The following is an 18,782-nucleotide window of genomic DNA, read 5'->3' on the forward strand; positions in this document are numbered from 1 at the left end:
TTCTTGTCAAGAATTCACGAAATCATCACATAAATGAGCAATATCGGACCACAAAAACACCACAAAATGCCAAATTAAATTAACTTTTAAAAGTTACATGGTAAAAGTCACCAGAAAGTAGTTCAATCAAATAGCATATAGTATAAAATATTTTTAACTCGTAGAGATCTACCCTCCCTATCTATCAGATTGATTAAGATCTATAATCTTGTTAGGTTACTTAGTGAATATGTAGGAAAACAAATGTTCCCAAAGATTGCTGGACTAAATATGCACTGGTACAACTCCTTCAGAGGGCAACATGGCAATAAATCAATGAAAATTATCCTCTACTTTATTGCACATATGTTGTGTGTATATATATATATATATACAACATTTCAATGAATCATTGATGTTAATAAAAAAAGATTGGGAAATCCTTAGGGGATAGGTGAAATAAATTACTCATGCAATGGAAGAATATAAAACTCTTCAAGAATAAAGGATTGTTATCCAAAATGCATTAAATACTTGAAGCGAGGTGTAGAACAAGGTGTGTAGAATGAAGCTATCTAAATAAAAAAGGATATGAAATTAGGATTTGCTTGTTTATATATTACATATCCCTAGAAAAAGAAATGGGTGATTGGGCCACAGAGGTGAGAAGAAAACTAGTCACTGGGCTTTATGCTTTTTAAAATTTGAACATGTGAATACATTATATATTTAAAAGAAAATATTCTGTTGTTAATTTTTGGATTATTTTACATGGCACACCATAAAATCTATAGAGGTGCATTTCCTTTCATTTGATAAGCTTAGAAATCTAACAGAAAGCTTAATGATAATTCTGTTGCAGTAATGAAAGGCATAGAGATAATCAAAAATATATTGAAAATACCAGAAAACATTTACCTATCTTCACTTAGGTAAAATCCATTGAACATATATATCTCTAATAGAGTGGTTCTTGTTATTCTGCAAAAAGATGTCAGAAAACTAGGGTGCCTTCCAAGAAAACTATAAAGAGTTCATTTTAGAATAGAAAAAAAAAATTAGGGTTTTATAATAGAAAAGGAAAATATTGGAAGTGAAGAGGAACAAAACCTTTGAAACCATGATCAATATAAATGACAAATGTGGACTTGCCAAGTAATTCTCAAAAGAGTAGTATATGGGAGCATCCCATAATCGAAATACAATTAGGTACTTTTATTAAAAATAAAAAAGAAAAGAAAGAAAGAAAGAAAAAGAAAGAAAGAAAGAAAGAAAGAAAGAAAGAAAGAAAGAAAGAAAGAAAGAAAGAAAGAAAGAGTCTAAGTTACCTAAAAGGCAATATTTTCCTAGTGTACATTACTTCAAATGATGTCAAAATTATAAAGCTTAAGTACATTTTCAACGCTTCATATAAATAATGGAGAGTGAGACAGAATCAAGGACTAACTTTTGATTAGGAAGGCAAATGTATCCCACTGCCATGCTTGCTTGGTGCCACTATCAGAGGAAGTATCCTAGGAAGAATTATCTATAACTAATACCATTTCTTCTGGGAATGAGCAGGAATGCTGCCCAAGTCCTAGTTGTGAAACTAATGAAGCATCAGGGGAGTGAAGCAATATTAACTAATAATCGAAACTGGACTGAAAAAATAGTGTAAGTCAATACAATTTATATTTTGATATTTCTATTCAAACAAAAGCACTCATAGGATTCTAATACATCACCTTAGTACATAAATCCTCCATAATTTACACTGACCTTGCTAGTGGAAACATATTCTTTGTTGATTTTGTCCAAGATTTACTTTGCTCTGTCAGTTGGAGAATCGATTCAGGTCAGGGAGAAAACCTCCAAACACCTATTGTGAGCCAACACGCAAAAATTAGACCACCTGGTGTGTGAATGCCAGAGGACAAAATACTTTTTGCTTTTTCAGAAAACTCAGTAGAAAGTGTAATGTAGAATAAATCTGTCAAAGTAAATGATTAGTTTCCCAAACATGTGCAGCTGGGCAGAGGAGCAAAATCAGGACAAATTCAAAAGCCAAACTTTGCTATATCTTTATTGACTCATCTTGTTTGCTATCTCAAATAGGCATATAAAAATAGTCATTTCTTTTGTCCTAAACATACTCCGCCATTCCCTCTGTGAGAACAGCTAAAGACAAATGTGCTAGCAGAGGTTGATGACCAATTGCAGGTTCAGCATCAGGGCATTTATCTGAAGTTGACTGATCTTATTAGATCCTGAAGAGTATCAGATAGAAAAATCTTTAGAAGATGGTTCCCCTTCACCTCATGCTCACGGATATATAGAAAAACAATCCTTGGTGCTTGACTATACTAAGATCAGTTTAGTTGCAATATTTAGGATAGTAACATGTTTCTAAAGAGTTTCCACCTCCCTAGACAGAGATATTTGGCCTCCTAGAGTGCTTAAAAGAGTGTGCCAGGGACAGAAAGGTTACCAAATTCTACCTGAAAGAATCCATCACTTCCAAACAAGATCACTGCTAAAGCAATTACTTTTTCTATTTTTTCCCATTTCTTATCTCAGCAGGGTCACATTTAGCTCACTATCTGAACTCTGCCAATTTTACTGTTGGAAGAGAGCCAATCGTAAACTAAAATTCAGTTACCTCTGAAGTTCTAAGGCTACATTAGCTTCTCATTCAGTAATCTTTTTCTAAAATATTATATTCTGTTTCATTTATAAATTTGTCCTTAATATCTAAATGTTTAATAATTATAAATTCAACAATTAGTTCTATTTAATCTATCTCATTTAAAAAAAGTTGTTACTCCACAAATTTTCTCCCTTCCTCCTTCTCTCTTCCTATTCCTCCCTCCCTCCCACACACACATCACTACTGTCTAATTGTATAATAATGATCCCTCCAGATCCCTTTCAGGGGTCCTCTCATATTGTTGCACACTCATAGGACTGATATCTGAGAAAAAGAACGCCCAGCTCACACAAACACACATATACACACATATGATGTTTACTAATGAGTTGTTTGGACTTAATGTATTTCTTCCTGGGAAAAATATATATGCATGCATAAATAAATAAATAAAATATATGTGCACATAGACGTATATATACATAAAGTCTCATATTTGTTTCCAATCAGAAAATGAAGATTAAAAGCCACACAATTTATAGCTGATTCATATAGACCTAGAAAAGTGACAGAATAAATCTGAAGGTTAAATGTTCCAGATTTCATTCTCATGTGACATCTCCATTTGTGTTCTCAAAGGTTTTAACTCATCATGCTTCAACTTGCAAATGAGAAGATTTTAATTTGGGAAACTGTAAAGCAAATACACATGCTCAACTAGTTTATAATGTGTTCTATTGCCTAAAAAATTAAAGAGAATTAATTCTAGGCAATACATCATTCATATATCATATTTTGGATCACATTTGAATAGTTTTTCTTAACCATATAATTATGCACTGATTCTGAATTTGATGAGTGAGTTTAAATAAACATTTCTTTAGTGCATAAAAAGCAGATGGGGAAAAAAGAAAAAAAGAGAGAGATCTATAATTCTCATATACTAACATGAGCTATAGCATTCATACATAGATTTGCCTTATGCTTGCAGATTTAAATAGAAAAATATTATAAAAGTAATCTTTCTTTGCAGAATCTTAGTAATTCTTTCCCTGCTTTTATTAATAGATTATACTCACAAAATCCATTGCTGTATTTTAAACTAAGAAGAAAACAACCTAAAAATTAAAAATTGTTTATCACACATAAAGTTATGAAAAAAATTAAAATTACAGTGACATGCTATGATTTTTCCTACCAAATAGGTAAAAATGTAAATAAAATGATAAAAGGTAGTATTTATTTCAAAGTGTTCTGTAGAACATACATTCTCACTCTAGGTATGAATATTAGTTGCTACTTATTTTTTTGCAAAAATTTATTCTGAGTCATAAATATATTTATACATTAATTCAGAAATTTCACTCTCAGGATGTACTGTAAAGGAAATTCTCAACAATAGAGAGACATGCTTAATTTATGCCACAATTACATGGTGTAATATTGTTTGGGCATTAAAACATCATGTTTCAGAAGCATGTTTGCTGTCATGGAAAAGGCTGATAATATAATGTTAAATATTTTTTTTTTTACAAAAAGTAATTAAACTGAAAAAGAGCATGAGCTTCATTTTATTATTACACTGGAAGTAATCAATCAAAAATACAGCTCATCAAGTAAAATTATAAAATCTTGTTGATAAACATAATGTGGAAGGCAGCTTTTCTAATGCATTCTTTTTAGTTTTAGTGATGTTATAAAAAATGTTCTGTATTGACTACATCTCACACATACACACACACACACACAGACAAACAAGGGGTGTCGGAAAGCTATATATGTTCTTGAAGTATTTTTTCATTAATTCCAATCTATTCTCATAAAGTAGACATTTGTTCGTGCTATAACTTGTCTTAAAAGTCATAAATATAATTAGTTGTTAAAAAAATGTAATTCTGACACTTTTCAAGTTCACTTTTTAATAATAAAAATCCTTCGATAATGTAACTTAACTATTCCACAGGGAACAGTCATGTTATTGCTCTATGCAATGGGAAATCTGCAATTCTGATTTTACTGTTATACACTTTATGATTACTAGGGGAGGAACAGCTTTATTTTGTTAGAAATACAATCTTAATAAGTATGTCTTTCATATTAGTACGAAAAAACTCATAAATATTGGGCCTACAAGTAGAAACCATAAATGCTGACAAAGAGTATGAAGCCCATTTTAATTTCTATGTTGTTTGTATAGTCCCCATAGTATTTGCAACAATTAGTTGAAGCTTAATGCTTATAAGCACTTTGACACATTTTACCAGAGTGTGAAACCACTAATCATATAAATACATCCAACTGTCTACTATGTCCTTCTCAAATATCTTTTTATGCTGTTGACTATCTATTGGAAATATTAACATGTCACAGTTACATGTGGTAAAGCTTTCAGAAACTATTGACATATTTGGACTTTCTCTAAATCCCTCTATCTCTCACACTCAGGATGTCTGAGCTACTCTAGGCAATAGTTCTCCTATCATAGTCCCTAGATCTGCAGTATCAGAGTCACCTATGAGCTTAATAAAAATGGAAATTATCAGGCTCCATACAGACCTATTGAATCAAAAATTATGGGATGTGACCCAGAAATTCGTTTATTACCAAGTCCTTTGGCTGATTCTGATGGATGTTAAGTTTTGAAGCCATAGCTCTAAGGTATAGAAAGTTGTGGTATTTTCTATGTCCACCTTATATATGGTGTCTCCCTTGCTGAAAGCAGTTTATGTGTTGAGGATGAGGGAGTATTTATGAATACAATAAGCTAATATCAATATTACTAAGTACTATATAGTAGTATTTTCATAGTAGCACAAACAAAGCATTGGAATTTATAAAGAAGCAGGATTAAAACAAACAAATGATACAGGTGTTGCTAGGATTTCTTTTTGGAAAGAAAGTGTTTGGGAAAATATTTGGATAAGCTATTTCAAAAGAAGGAGAATTCCTGAGGATATAGTTAGAAAGAAATAAGAAAAAAAAAGATACAGATAAAATAATATGTATAACAATGTAACTATATTTAGGCTATGGGATAGATAACAGAGGAGCAGATAATAAGAATGCAGGCTAATAACAGAAAGCAGTAGTCAAATAATACAAGAGAAAAAATAGTCAAATGACTTTTGGGAACAAGTATGTGCTACAATAAGAATAAATTGCTTTCAGGAACCTCTGTCTTCCAAAACTTCAATAAAATCTATCATATGCCCAAATGCCATGTGTCAGTGAATTGTGTTAAGAAAATCTTTGATTGAAGAAGATGGACTGAAAAAATGTAATTATTTTTCTCCCCTCCAAGAGACTTAAATTGTGATAGTAAAGGTATTTTTAAAAGTTGTAAGCCATGAAAATGAAGAGAATAAGTGGTAGGTTATCAACAAACTAGACATTTCAACAAATTTCTATAAGGCAGGTGGAAAGGTATCGACTCATAAAGCACAATGCAGGTAATAGGAGTAAAAAAAAAAATTATGAAAAGGACTGAAGTAAAGGACACACGAATCTTTCCTAAAATAGTCTTCAGAAGGGTTGGGAGGAAGACTTGATGAATCCAGGAGAGCAGGCAGTAAAAAAGCCAAAAACAAGATGATTAACTGAAAATATTTCTATCGACTGTGTTCCACCACCATCCTTTGTAGGACTAATGGCAGTCAGTTCAATTCTGTTTCAAAATAAACAAACAACTCAAATTGTTCTTTAAAAATGGTCTGGGACAAACTGAAGGGGGAAGCATGGATCGTAATGCTCCTTAATAAAACCTTTGCAATGACCATTAGTAGTTCTTTAGCTTACAGAAATAGAGAAAACGAAGGATAAACATACCAGAAAAAAAAAAAAGAATGTAATTACCAAGAATTAAAGATTTACAGTATTCACTGACTATATAGCTCAACGGATAATAATTTAAAAATATAAATAACTAGTCACATTTGTGTACATCTTTAGAGCAGCAAAAACTATTGAGTCGATTCTAAACCTTCTCCACTGAAAAAAACCCAGGTAATTTACAAAGACATGATAGCATGGTTGATATCAGTGTCTTAACCAATGTTTAATTCCATGGAACAACAGAGAAAATAACTTTAAAATCATCTAATTTATACTATAGTAAACTATAAATCACGGATGAGCATAGAATAAAATGATGTTCACATGTGTAAGAACTCAAAATTATATCTCACAGGCATCGCCACGTAGGAAATTACTTGGGGATGTATGACAACAATATAATTAACTAAGAAAACATGCTTAATGAATGAAGGTTTTAACAAGAATGTTAAACTCCGATTTCAAATTTAGATAATCAGAAAATTTTTCAACTAGTCCCCAAAGACTAGTAAAAATGAATAATCAATCTAAACAAAAGCAATCATTCATACAGATGACGTATTATTGAATTGTACACTTGAAACCTATATAATTTTATTAACCAATGTCACTCAAATAAATTTAACAAAAAAGCAATCACTCATAGATTTAATACAATCTATGAATAGAGAAGTAAATATGACATCTTTTGAAAAGACATTCCGTAGGTACTTGGAACCCATGTATACATATCTTATAATCGATGCATCAGAAGCTGCAAATTGACAGTATACTCCAAAGGATAAATATTTTATGTTCTATATTCTGGTTAGGTCAGTGACTTGTAGAAAAAACATACTGATTTACAATTAAAGCAACTGTCAAAGCTCATGCACTGATATGGATAAAATATAAAATGGGTTACATTAGAAAGATTGACAATATTCCTCCCATTACTCTTGACACCAAACAGCTAGGATGATTATTATACTGTGCTTTAGACATCTCAATTAAAAATAGATTTGGAGACAGAATCAATAGGCAGTATCAGGAAAAAAAAAAAAATTCCTCTTATGAAAAATAATCCAAAGGGATTTAAATTTGAACTCGTGGATAAGAAAAAATCTTTATAAGGGGTCTTTTAAAATTTTTTTTGAAATAAAACCAGAGAAATTGATAAAGCAGGTTTAAGTTATCAGTAAGAAAATATTCTCAATCGAAAGAGAACCTATGAATCTTCAAAAATTACTAGTAAACCATATCTAGAACCCTATTAAAAGGATTATATATCATGATTGTATAGAAGTTATTCCAAAAATGCAAGGGTGGTTTAACATACAAAATCAATCAATGTAGTATACCACATTAAAAAATGAAGGCAAAAATAAAACAGAATTTCTTTTCTTTTGGTGCAGAGATAATGTATCTGACAAAAATCTAACAACTTTTCATCATAAAAAAACATTTAAAAACTTGAGACCAGAAAGAAAGTTCCTCAACATGATAAAAGGCATTATGAAAAACCCAGAGCTACCATCATACTTAATGAGGAAAGACTAAACACTTTCCCTGTAGATGAAGAACAAGACAAGGATGTCAACTTTTGCTGCTGTGGCTTAACAGTGTACTAGAAGTTCTTGCTAGAACTTAGGCAAGAAAGAGAAATAGATAAAATTTTGAGAAATAAAAGTAAAATTACATTCACAGATGACATGATGCTATATAAAGAAAATTACAGAGAATCAAAAATTATTAGAGCAAATAAAGTCAGCAAAGTTGCAGGGTGCAAGATCAAAACACAACAATTGGTTTTGTTCCTAAACATCTCCAATGAATAATGCAAAATGTAAATTAAGAAAATAATCCCATTTATAAAAGCATGAAGACAAAAACACTTTGGAAAACATTTAACCATAGATGACCTAATGCAACCACACTGCGTGTTCATAGATTGAAAGAATACTGTTAACAGACAACACTACCAAAGGCAATCTAGAGACTCAATACAATCCTTAGCAAAGTCTCAATGATTCTTTTGCAAAAATGTAAAAGTTCACACTAAATCTCATATGGAAATGCAAGAGGCCCCTAAACAAAACAATCTTGAAAAAAAATAACTTGGAGGATTGACTTGTCCTGCTTTCAAAACTTATTACAAAACACAAATAATTAATACAATGTGGTTTTGGCATAAGGATGAACGCAAGGAATGATGGAATACAATTGAGAGGACAAAAATAAACCCAGTGTCTATGATCAACTGATTGTCAACAATGGGGCCAAAACCATTTGATAAAGCCAAGAATAGTCTCTTAAGCAAATGGTCCTAGGACAACTGAATAGTCATATGTGAAACCATGAAGGTGGACCCCTAGTTCACACCATATAAAAGTTAACTTACAATGAACAGATGTACATACAAAAGTGAAAACAATTTCAGAGATTTTTCAAAGAAAACAGAGGAAAATCTTTACGACATTTTATTGGGTAACAGTTTCATACTATAAGCATGAGCAACAATAAGAAAAAAATAAATGAGTTAGATTATATCAAAGTTAAACTATTTTGTGTATCAAAAGGCATTATCAAGAAAGTGGGAGATGAGGGGGGTTAAGATGGTGAGCTATTGAAAAGCAAGATTTGCTTCCTCTCATGACCACATTAAAATTACAACCAATTTATAAAACAATCAACTTTGGGAATTACCTGAAGTCTAGCTGATCATAACACATACATCTGAGGATATAAAGAAGAATCCATGTAGAGTCTGGTGGGAGGGGCGGAGATGCAAAATGGGCTGGTCCCACACCTGAGTGTGATGGGTGAGGACTGGGAAAGAGTATGGCTGCAGAGGTACCCCTGAAGGAGGGAGGGGCCCTAGCCCCACACAGAGGCTCCTCAGCCCAGGGTTCCAGTCCCAGGAAGAGGAGTTTCACAAAATCTGACTGTAAAAATCAGTGGGAATTCTGGCTGTCTTGTTGAGACAAAATCTCAAAACCCAAAAGTCCCACTTAAAGGGCCTATACACAGATTCATTCGCTCGCAGACACTCACCCTGGGCTCCAAGGGAGGGTCAGCATTGTAAGGCTAATGCTCCTGGAAAAGGCCCCAGGGGTAGGTCCCCGCCCCTAGCTCCCCCCTGCTAGCCACCTGATGCCCATGGACCAATCCTCGGGTGCCAGGATTACAGCTGTGGTGCCAAACCGCTGCCCTAATGAAAGAGCCCCAGGCTGTGCTTTTGTCTTTTTTGAATCTTCCCCTTCCTGGACATGACCCTTAAAACCTTGTCCTGACCCCGCCCCGGTGGGAGTTCTCTGGCCTCTTTCCTCAGGACCAGAGAATCTAGCCTGGGACCACTTGCCTTTCAATAAATGACGCCCGTTAATCATGAGTCAGACTCTGTCTGTTGAGCGGCCGAAACTTACAAGCATCTCCAGTGGTGCAAGAGACATATGGGGAAAGACTGAGTTGTGTGGAACTAGGCCAAAGGCTTAAGGAACAGCTACCACTGTTCCTTTGTCAGGGTTCCTCCTCCTCTTCCCGGGTAGGCGTCATCTTGCCTATATTGAACCCACCTACTGCACAGCCAATTCTGAAGCTGCATTGGCCCAGTGAGATTGGCGAGCTCCACCCCTTGTCTCTCTGAGATTCTGCCCCACCCAACCCACAAATTACCCCGGGCAAGTTTGTTGCTAGGCAGCCCCACCTTGTGATTTCTCTGGGCCACATATTTGCCAGCAAACAACAGTTCTCATTTTGTGCGGCCCACACATAGCCTTCACATTTTGGGAGAGACTTTTGGTGGTGGGCCACTGACACTAGCCCAAGCTACAGTACCTCTTGGGCAGACTGCAAAGGTTTATGGGCCTGAGATGGTGGGCAGCTGACCTCACTGTGATCTGAGACTTTTACAGGAGGCCAAAAGCTCAGCACTGGCAACAATTCTGAATCTTCATTAGCTGGATAAAATAGGCTCACTACACTCTGGTGACTCCCTGGGTTCCCACTCCACCCAACTTCTGTACCATCCAAAGACTCTTTCAGCCACGAGGTCTGATGGACAGCTGGCACAACGAAGCACCACCTGACTAGTCCCATAGGTGACATACCCAAAGGGTGGTCTCCACAGGTACAGGAACCTGCTGGGGCAAGTCCAACTCTAAGGCGACAACCCCCACATACCAGCTCATACCCTGTGGGCATGTCTAATCCCCAAAGCCAGTCAACCTGAGAGTCAATCCCATCCACTTACATGCTAACAGCAATCAAGTCTTAGCTACGACATGAAAATGCTCACACACCCCACACAAGGAACATGCCTAGAGCCCCTTCCATAGGTGATAAGAGAGACTGTGCCACTGGACCACACAGGATACCAACTACAAAAGGCCACCCGGCCAAAGCTGGGAGATGTAACAAATCTTTCTAAAACACAGAAACAAATACAGAGAGGCAACTACAAATGAGAAAACATGCTGCAAATTAAACAGTGGGAAAGAACTCAAGAAAAAAAAAATGAAATGAAATGGAGGCAAGCAATCTACCAGAGATGAAGTTCAAATCATAGGTTATAAGGATGTTCAGTGAACTCAGGGGGATAATATATGATTTTAGCAAGGATTTCAACATATGGACAGTAAACATACAAAAGGACATAGAAACCATAGAAAAGAACCAGTCAAAAATGAAGGATGCAATAACTGAAATGAAGAACACACTAGAAGTAATCAATAGTAGATTAGATGAAGCAGAGGACTGAATCAGTGAGTTAGAAGACAAGGTAGCAGACAATATCCAATAAGAACAACAGAGAGAAAAAGAATTTTTAAAAAATAAGGAAAGTGTAGGAGATCTCTGGTACAACATCAAGTATCCAATGTATACGTCATAGGGGTACCAGAAGGAGAAGAGAGAAAGCAGGGGATTGAGAACCTATTTGAAGAAATAATGATGGAAAACTTCTCGAATCTGGCAAAAGAATTAGACATACAAGTTCAAAAAGCCCGAAGAGTCCTGAACAAAAGAAACCCAAACAGATCCACATCAAGACATCATAATTAAAATGCCAAAGGTTAAAGACTAAGAAGGAATCTTAAAAGCATCAAGAGAAAGGCAGTTAGTTACTTATGATACTTCCATAAGAATGTCAGCTGACTTTTCAATAGAAACTTTGCAGACCAGAAGGAGTTAGCACAAAATATTTAAAGTGATGAAAAATAAGAACCTATCTATTCTATGTACCCGGTAAGGCTATCAATTAAAATGTAAGGTGAGATAAAGAGCTAAAGAAATTCATCACCAACATGCCAGTGCTACAAAAAATGTTAAGGGTACTTTTGTGAAAAGAAGAAGGGGAAAAAAACATAGATATAAATAATTAAATGGCAAGAACTATACACTTATCAATAGTCACTTTAAATGTGAATGGATTAAATGCTTCAATCAAAAGATATAGGATACCTGAATGGATAAGAAGATAATACCCACACATATGCTGTCTACAAGAGACACATTTTAGATCAAATGACATACACAAACTTAAAATAAAGGGATGGAAAAAGATATTTCATGCAAATGAAAATGAAAAAAAGGTTTGCATGGCAATACTTATATCACATAAAACAGACTTTAAAACAAAAGCTATATAAGAGACAAAGTAGACTGTTACATAATGATAAAGAGATTAATATAACAAGAGGACATAATTCTGGTGAATACATACACACCCAACATAGGAACCACTTATACATATCAAGCAATTATTGACTGATGTAAAGGGAGAGATAGACAGTAATACACTCATAGTAGGAGACCTTAACACTCCATTGACACCAATGGACAGATCTTCCACACAGAAAATCAACAAGGAAGCAGCAGCCTTAAATGAGACACTAGACCAGGTGGATTTAATTGATATTTTCAGACTGTTTCACCCCATAGTGGCAGAGTATACATTCTTCTAAAGTGCACATAAAACAATTTCTAGGATAGACCACATGTTAGGACACAAAACAAGTTCAATAAATTAAGAAGATTGAAATCATATCGAGTGTCTTTTCTGACCGCAATGATATAAAACTAGAAATCAACTACAAGAAAAAATTGGAAAATACACAAACACATGGAGGCTAAATAACATGCTACCAAACAATGAATATGTTAACAATGTGATCGAGAATGAAATCAAAAGATACCTAGAGACAAATGAAAATAAAAACAAATGATGAAAAAATCTTTGGGACACAACAAAAACTGTCCTAAGAGGGAAATTCATAGCAAGCCTACCTCAAGAAAAAAGAAAAATCTCAAATAAATAATCTAACTTTAAACTTAAAAGAACTAGAAAATAAACAGCAAACAAAACTCAAAGAGAGTAGAAAGAAAGAAATAATAAAAATCAGAATGGAAATAAATAAAATAGAGTCTAGAAAAACAATAAAAAAGATCAATGAAACCAAGAGCTGTTTCTTTGAAAAGATAGACAAAATTGATAAGCTTTTAACCAGAATAATCAAGAAAAAAAGAGAAGCCAAATAAATAAAAATAGAAATGAAAGAGAAGTAACTATGGACTCCAGAGAAATACAAAAGATTATAAAAACATACTACAACAAAGTGTACGCCAACAAATTGGATAATCTTGAAGGAATAAATACATTCCTAGAAATAAACAGAAAATCTGAAGCCACCAATAATCGCCAATGAAATCGAATAAGTAATCAAAAAATTTTCAAAAAAGAAAAGTCAAGAACCGGACAGTTTCATAGGTGAATTTTACCAAACGTTCAAAGAAGAATCAACACCTATTTTTCTTAAATTATTTGAAAAAATTCAAGAGGACAGAAAGTTTCCTAACTCTTTTTGTGAGGCTACTGTTACTTTGATTCTAAAACCAAAACATTACAAAAATAAATAAATAAACAAAATCTATAGGCCAATATCTCTGATAAATGTTGATACAAAACCCTCAACAAAATATTAACAAACTGAATTCAGCAATACATTAAAATATCATATGCTATGATTAAGTTGGATTTATTCTTGAGATGCAGTGTTGGTTTAATATCCATAAATCAATTAATGTGATAAACCACTTTAACAAATTAAAAGATAAAAACCATATGATCACATCAATGCATGCAGGAAAAGCATTCAACAAAATGCAGCATCCATTTATGATTAAAACTCTCAGCAAGGTGAGAATAGAGAAAAAATACCTGAACATACTAAAGGTCATATATGACAAATCTACAGCTAACATCACATTCAATAGGGAACAGCTAAAATATTTTCCTTAAGAGCAGGAACAAGACAAGGATGCCCATTTTCAGCACTTCTATTCAACATTGTATTGGTAGTCCTAGCTACAGAAATCATATAAGAAAGAGAAATAAAAGAGAAATAAAGGAAGAAGTAAAACTGTCATTATTTGCAGATGACATGATACTATATATAGAGAACTCTAAAGACTTCACCAAAAAATCTGTTAGAAGTGATAAGTGAATTCAATAAAGTAACAAGATACAAAATTAATTTTCAGAAATGGGTTACATTTTTATACATCAATAATGAAGTATCAGGAAAAAAAAAACTAAGAAAGCAATCCCATTTACAATTGTATCAAAAACAAGAAGATATCTAGGTATCAAATTAACCAAAGAGGTAAAAGACCTATTCTCTGAATATTATGTCATTGAAAAAAGTAATTGAAGAAGACACAAATGAAAGCGAATACCATGCTCATGGGTAGGAAGACTCAACCTTATTAAAATGATATTAATACCCAAAGCGATATGTAGATTCAATGTAATCCTTATCAAAATACCAATGGCATTTTTCAGAGAACTAGAACAAATAATCCACAAATGTATATAAGACCAAAAAAAAAAAAATCAAAATCCCAAATAGCACAGCAATCTTAAGAAAGAAGAACGGAGTTGAGGGATCATGCTGCCTAATATCAAACTATACTACAAGGCTATAGTAATCAAAATAGCATGGTACTGGCATAAAAGCAGATACATAGATCGATGGAACAGAATAGACAGCCCAGAAATAAATCTACACTTATATGGTAATAAATATATGACAAAAGAGGCAAGAATATGCTAGGATAAAGATGGTCATTTCAACAAATTGTATTGGGAAAACTGGATGGATACATGAAAAAAAAAAAAAAAAACAACAACTGTAGCACCTTCTTACACCATATTCAAGAATAAACTCAAAATGGATTAAAGACTTAAATGTAAGACCTGAAACCAAAAAACTTCTAGTAGATGGGTAAGGGAAACAAAAGAAAACATAAACAAATGGGACTGCATCAAACTAAAAAGATTTTGAACAATAAAAGAAACCATCAGCTAAATGAAAAGACATCCTACTAAATAGGAGAAGATATTTGCCTATGAAATAGCTGATAATGGTTTAATATACAAAATATATAAAGAACCAAACAACTCAACAGCACAAAAAGTAACAATCCAATTAAAAAATGGGCAGAAGACTTGAATAGGCATTTCTCCTAGGAGTACAAACAGATGGCTGAGAGACATATAAAAGGATGCTCAGGGTCACTAATCATCAGAGAAATGCAAATTAAAACCATGATGAGATGTCACTTTACACCTGTCAGAATAGCTATCATCAATAAATCAAAAAACAACAAGAGTTGGTGAGGATGTGGAGAAAATGGAACCGTCGTACACTACTAATGAGATTGTGAATTGGTACAGCCACTATAGAAAACAGTTTGGAGGGTCCTCCAAAATTTAAAAATAGAACTATCTTTTGACCTAGCAATTGCATCTCAGGGTGTTTACCAAAAAAAATCAAAACAGTAATTCATAAATATCTATGTACCCTCATGTACATGGCAGCACTCTTCACAATAGCCAAGATATGGAAGCAACCTAAGGTATCCGTCCATAGATGATTGGATAAAGAAGTTATGTTACTTATATATAATGGAATATTACTCAGACATAAAAAATAAAATTTTACCATTTGCACCTAGAGGATGGACCTAGAGGTATTGTGCTGAGTGAAATAATTCTTAAAGAGAAATATAAATACTATATGATTTCACTTATAAGCGGAATCTAAGGAACAAAAGAATCAAACGAACTAAAGGAAAACAGACAGATACAGAGAACAAACTGGTAATTGCCAGATAGAAGAAGGGTTGGGGTCTGGGTGAAAAAGGTGAATGGATGATGAAGTACAAATTAGTAGTTACGACACAGTCATGGAGATGTAGAGTACGGCAACAGGGAATATAGTCAATATATTATTATAATGGTTATATGTAGTGCCAGAAGGATGGTAATCAGGGTGATCACTTCATAAATTATATAACTGTCTAACCCTTGTACTCTATTTCTGAAACATATAATAAAAAAAGGAAAGTAAAAGATGACCTCCAGAATGAAAAAAAAAATATTTCCTAATCATATTTCTGATAAAGGTCTCTTATGCGAACATATAGGCAATCTTTGCAACTCAACAATTTAAAAATGGGCAAAAGGCTTGAATAGATATTCCTCCAAATGAAATATACAAGTGATCAACAAACTCATGAAAAGATGCTCAACGCCATTAATCATTTGGGAAATGTAAATTAAAACATGAGAGATCACTGTTCACATCCACTAGAATAGTTATAATAAAAAAACAAAAGAAAAGCATAACACACATATGTTTGGGTAAATATCAATGGAGATTGAAAATTCTTAAAAATGAGTAATTCAAAACAACATATCTTCAAAGGTTTACATATAATCCTGACCAGAGATAGAAAAATGGATAAAGCAATATCCTGAAAAAAATCATAATTTTTCAAACCATAGGATGTACAACACCAGTAACCCTAATGTAAAGTGTGGACTTTGAGTGATTATAATGTGTCATTGTATGTTCACCAATTTTAATAAAAGTAGCATTCTGGTGGGGGATGGTGATAATGGTGAAGTATTCACCTATGAGAGCAGGAGGTATATGAGAAATCTTTACCCACTTGCTTAATTTTTCTTTGTACATAACACTGCTCTTAAAATAAAGTCTATTTTTTTTTAATCTCACAATTTAAGACATAAAAATATTATGAAATGGAGACAGAATTCTGATCTGGAATGAGCTGACTGAACAACAAACAAAAGACCTACAAAGTCAATTTTGAAGTTTGTTGGGAAAAAGGAAGTAATTATCTCAAAAAGATTTAGAAATCACAATCTTCTAACGTCACATTACCAAGTACTAGACGGTAGTTTCATGTAACCTTTGTTGCAACAGGAAAATCTGTTGCTAATCTTTCTTCTGTGTTTTTATTTTATTTGCTAAAAATCTTTGAAAATAATATAAATAAAAATTACCCTTAACTCCATTATTATTAATGAAAGGTCAGCATAATTAATAAGAGGTTTCATATTTATGAACAAATCTCAGATGATGCCTTAGTGTAAAATATTTCTATTTTTAAGCTATACAAATGTTTAATCAATTCGTAAGGCAATGAGGCCTTACTTGGTTATTAATTACTTAAAACTATTATGCAAACAGAATATATTGGTGTCAAAAGCATTTCATAATGATTCATTTGTGAAGATCACAAAATAAAAGGCATACTCTAAAGAAAATGAAAAATGCAGCAAAGTGCATTTTGTAATTTATAATGTTAATTTCTTTTGTATACAGTATTTCAATATGAACATTTTCTCCAAGTAGATTTAAGCTTCTAAAATAAGAAAGAAAAAGCATTTCAGCCTTTAAGACTTTTTAAAAAAATAAAATTGCTATCTAGTCACTCTTTACAAATATTAAAATAAATAAATGTACAAACATGCTGTGTAAACATACAGCCATCATTTTTAGAAATTGTGAAATATATATTTACATTGGGTTCTGTATAGAGTACACAGACTGCCTCTATAATATAAATCATTGCCCTCCTAATTTCAGACCTAACTCCCTTTCACATATAGTCAAACTAAAATGACACATAACTCTATTTCTGAGGAAAAAATGGCCTTTTAAAGCATAACCAAAGATAAAATACTTTTAAAAAATAATAAGGAAGAGAAACACAAATGTTTTCATTTTATATTTACCGTATTACCCAATGGACCAAATCATTTTAAATTTTAGTTAGAAGTTTGGTAGCATTTTACGAAGAGACGTAGTGGAGGAAAAGTTATGGAACTGCTATAAAACTTTCCAGTAGACAGGAATAAACTTGGAAAATTGCAGTTATTCAGCCTCAACTCTATGTTCCAGTCTCATGGCATAGCTTATCATTTCTTAAGTATCCAAATCTCTTATTCTTGACCATAATACTGAATCTTTAAAGTCTTATATTCTATAAACTTCTTGGAAATAGATTTAATGTAGCACCCCAAATTCAAATATATTTCACTCTTTGTACAGTTTATATAAAATAGATTTCTAACTACTTTCTCAGTAGAACTAATGTAACCGATAAGAATTACTGATTAGAGCACAATAATTTTTACAACATAAATAAATCAATGGTCATTGTGCATTTTCTTTTAAGCTTCTCCAAATAGCTTATCTAAAAATTTATGTCAGATTTGAACTGAAACACACATTTATTTTTCAAAAAATTTTGCCATCTTTATTGAAGTAGAACCGAAAAAAAATGATATATATTTAATGTGTACGATGTGATATTTTGATATATGTACACTTTGCGAAATGATTACCATTATCAAGCTAATTAATATCCATTACTTCATATACTTTCACTTTTTTGTGGTGAGAACACTTAAAATCTACTCTCATAGCAAATTTCAAGTATACATTAGCATATTATTAACTATAATCACTATGCTGTACATTAAATCTCCAGAATTTACTCATCTTGCATAACAACCTTTGTACCCTTTGACCAACATCTTCTCACATCCTCTACTCTCTAACCCCTGGCAAACACCTTCTACTATCTGCTTTTAAGAGTTGGACTATTTTAGATTTCTCATATACGTGAGACCATGCAGTATATGATTTACTATGTCTGGCTTATTCACTTAGCATAATGTTCTCTCGGTTTATGCATGTTGTCGCAAATGATAGGATCTTCTTGTTTTAAGGCTGAATAGTCGTGTGTGTGTGCGTGTGTGTGTGTGTGTGTGTGTATCATATTTTCTTTATCCATTCATCTATTGACGAGCACGTAAATTGTTTCCATACCTTGGCTTTTGTGAGTAGTACTGCAATGAATGAGAGTATACAGATATCTCTTTGAGATCCTGATTTAATTTCCCTTGGATATACAACCTGAAGTGAGATTGCTGGATAATATGGTAATTCTACTTTAATGTTTAAATAACCTCCGTACTGTTTTCTATAGT

The 18,782-nt window shown here is 33.0% G+C and overlaps 1 protein-coding gene across 3 annotated transcripts in view; it reads right to left on the reverse strand.

Moving 5' to 3' along the window:
• GRID2 (glutamate ionotropic receptor delta type subunit 2) overlaps positions 1-18,782 on the reverse strand; it is a 1,244,053-nt gene that overhangs the window by 726,131 nt on the left and 499,140 nt on the right. Inside the window, exon 2 of one of the 3 annotated variants that reach the window (XM_036227699.1) lies at positions 1,741-1,840. The exons of the other annotated variants lie outside the window; for them this stretch is intronic. The gene's annotated coding sequence lies outside the window, so the exon portion shown is untranslated. The remainder of the gene's footprint in view (positions 1-1,740; positions 1,841-18,782) is intronic. 3 annotated transcript variants of the gene reach the window in all.

The sequence above is a fragment of the Rousettus aegyptiacus genome, unplaced genomic scaffold (assembly GCF_014176215.1).
Source record: "Rousettus aegyptiacus isolate mRouAeg1 unplaced genomic scaffold, mRouAeg1.p scaffold_m13_p_10, whole genome shotgun sequence".
Lineage (NCBI taxonomy): Eukaryota > Metazoa > Chordata > Mammalia > Chiroptera > Pteropodidae > Rousettus > Rousettus aegyptiacus.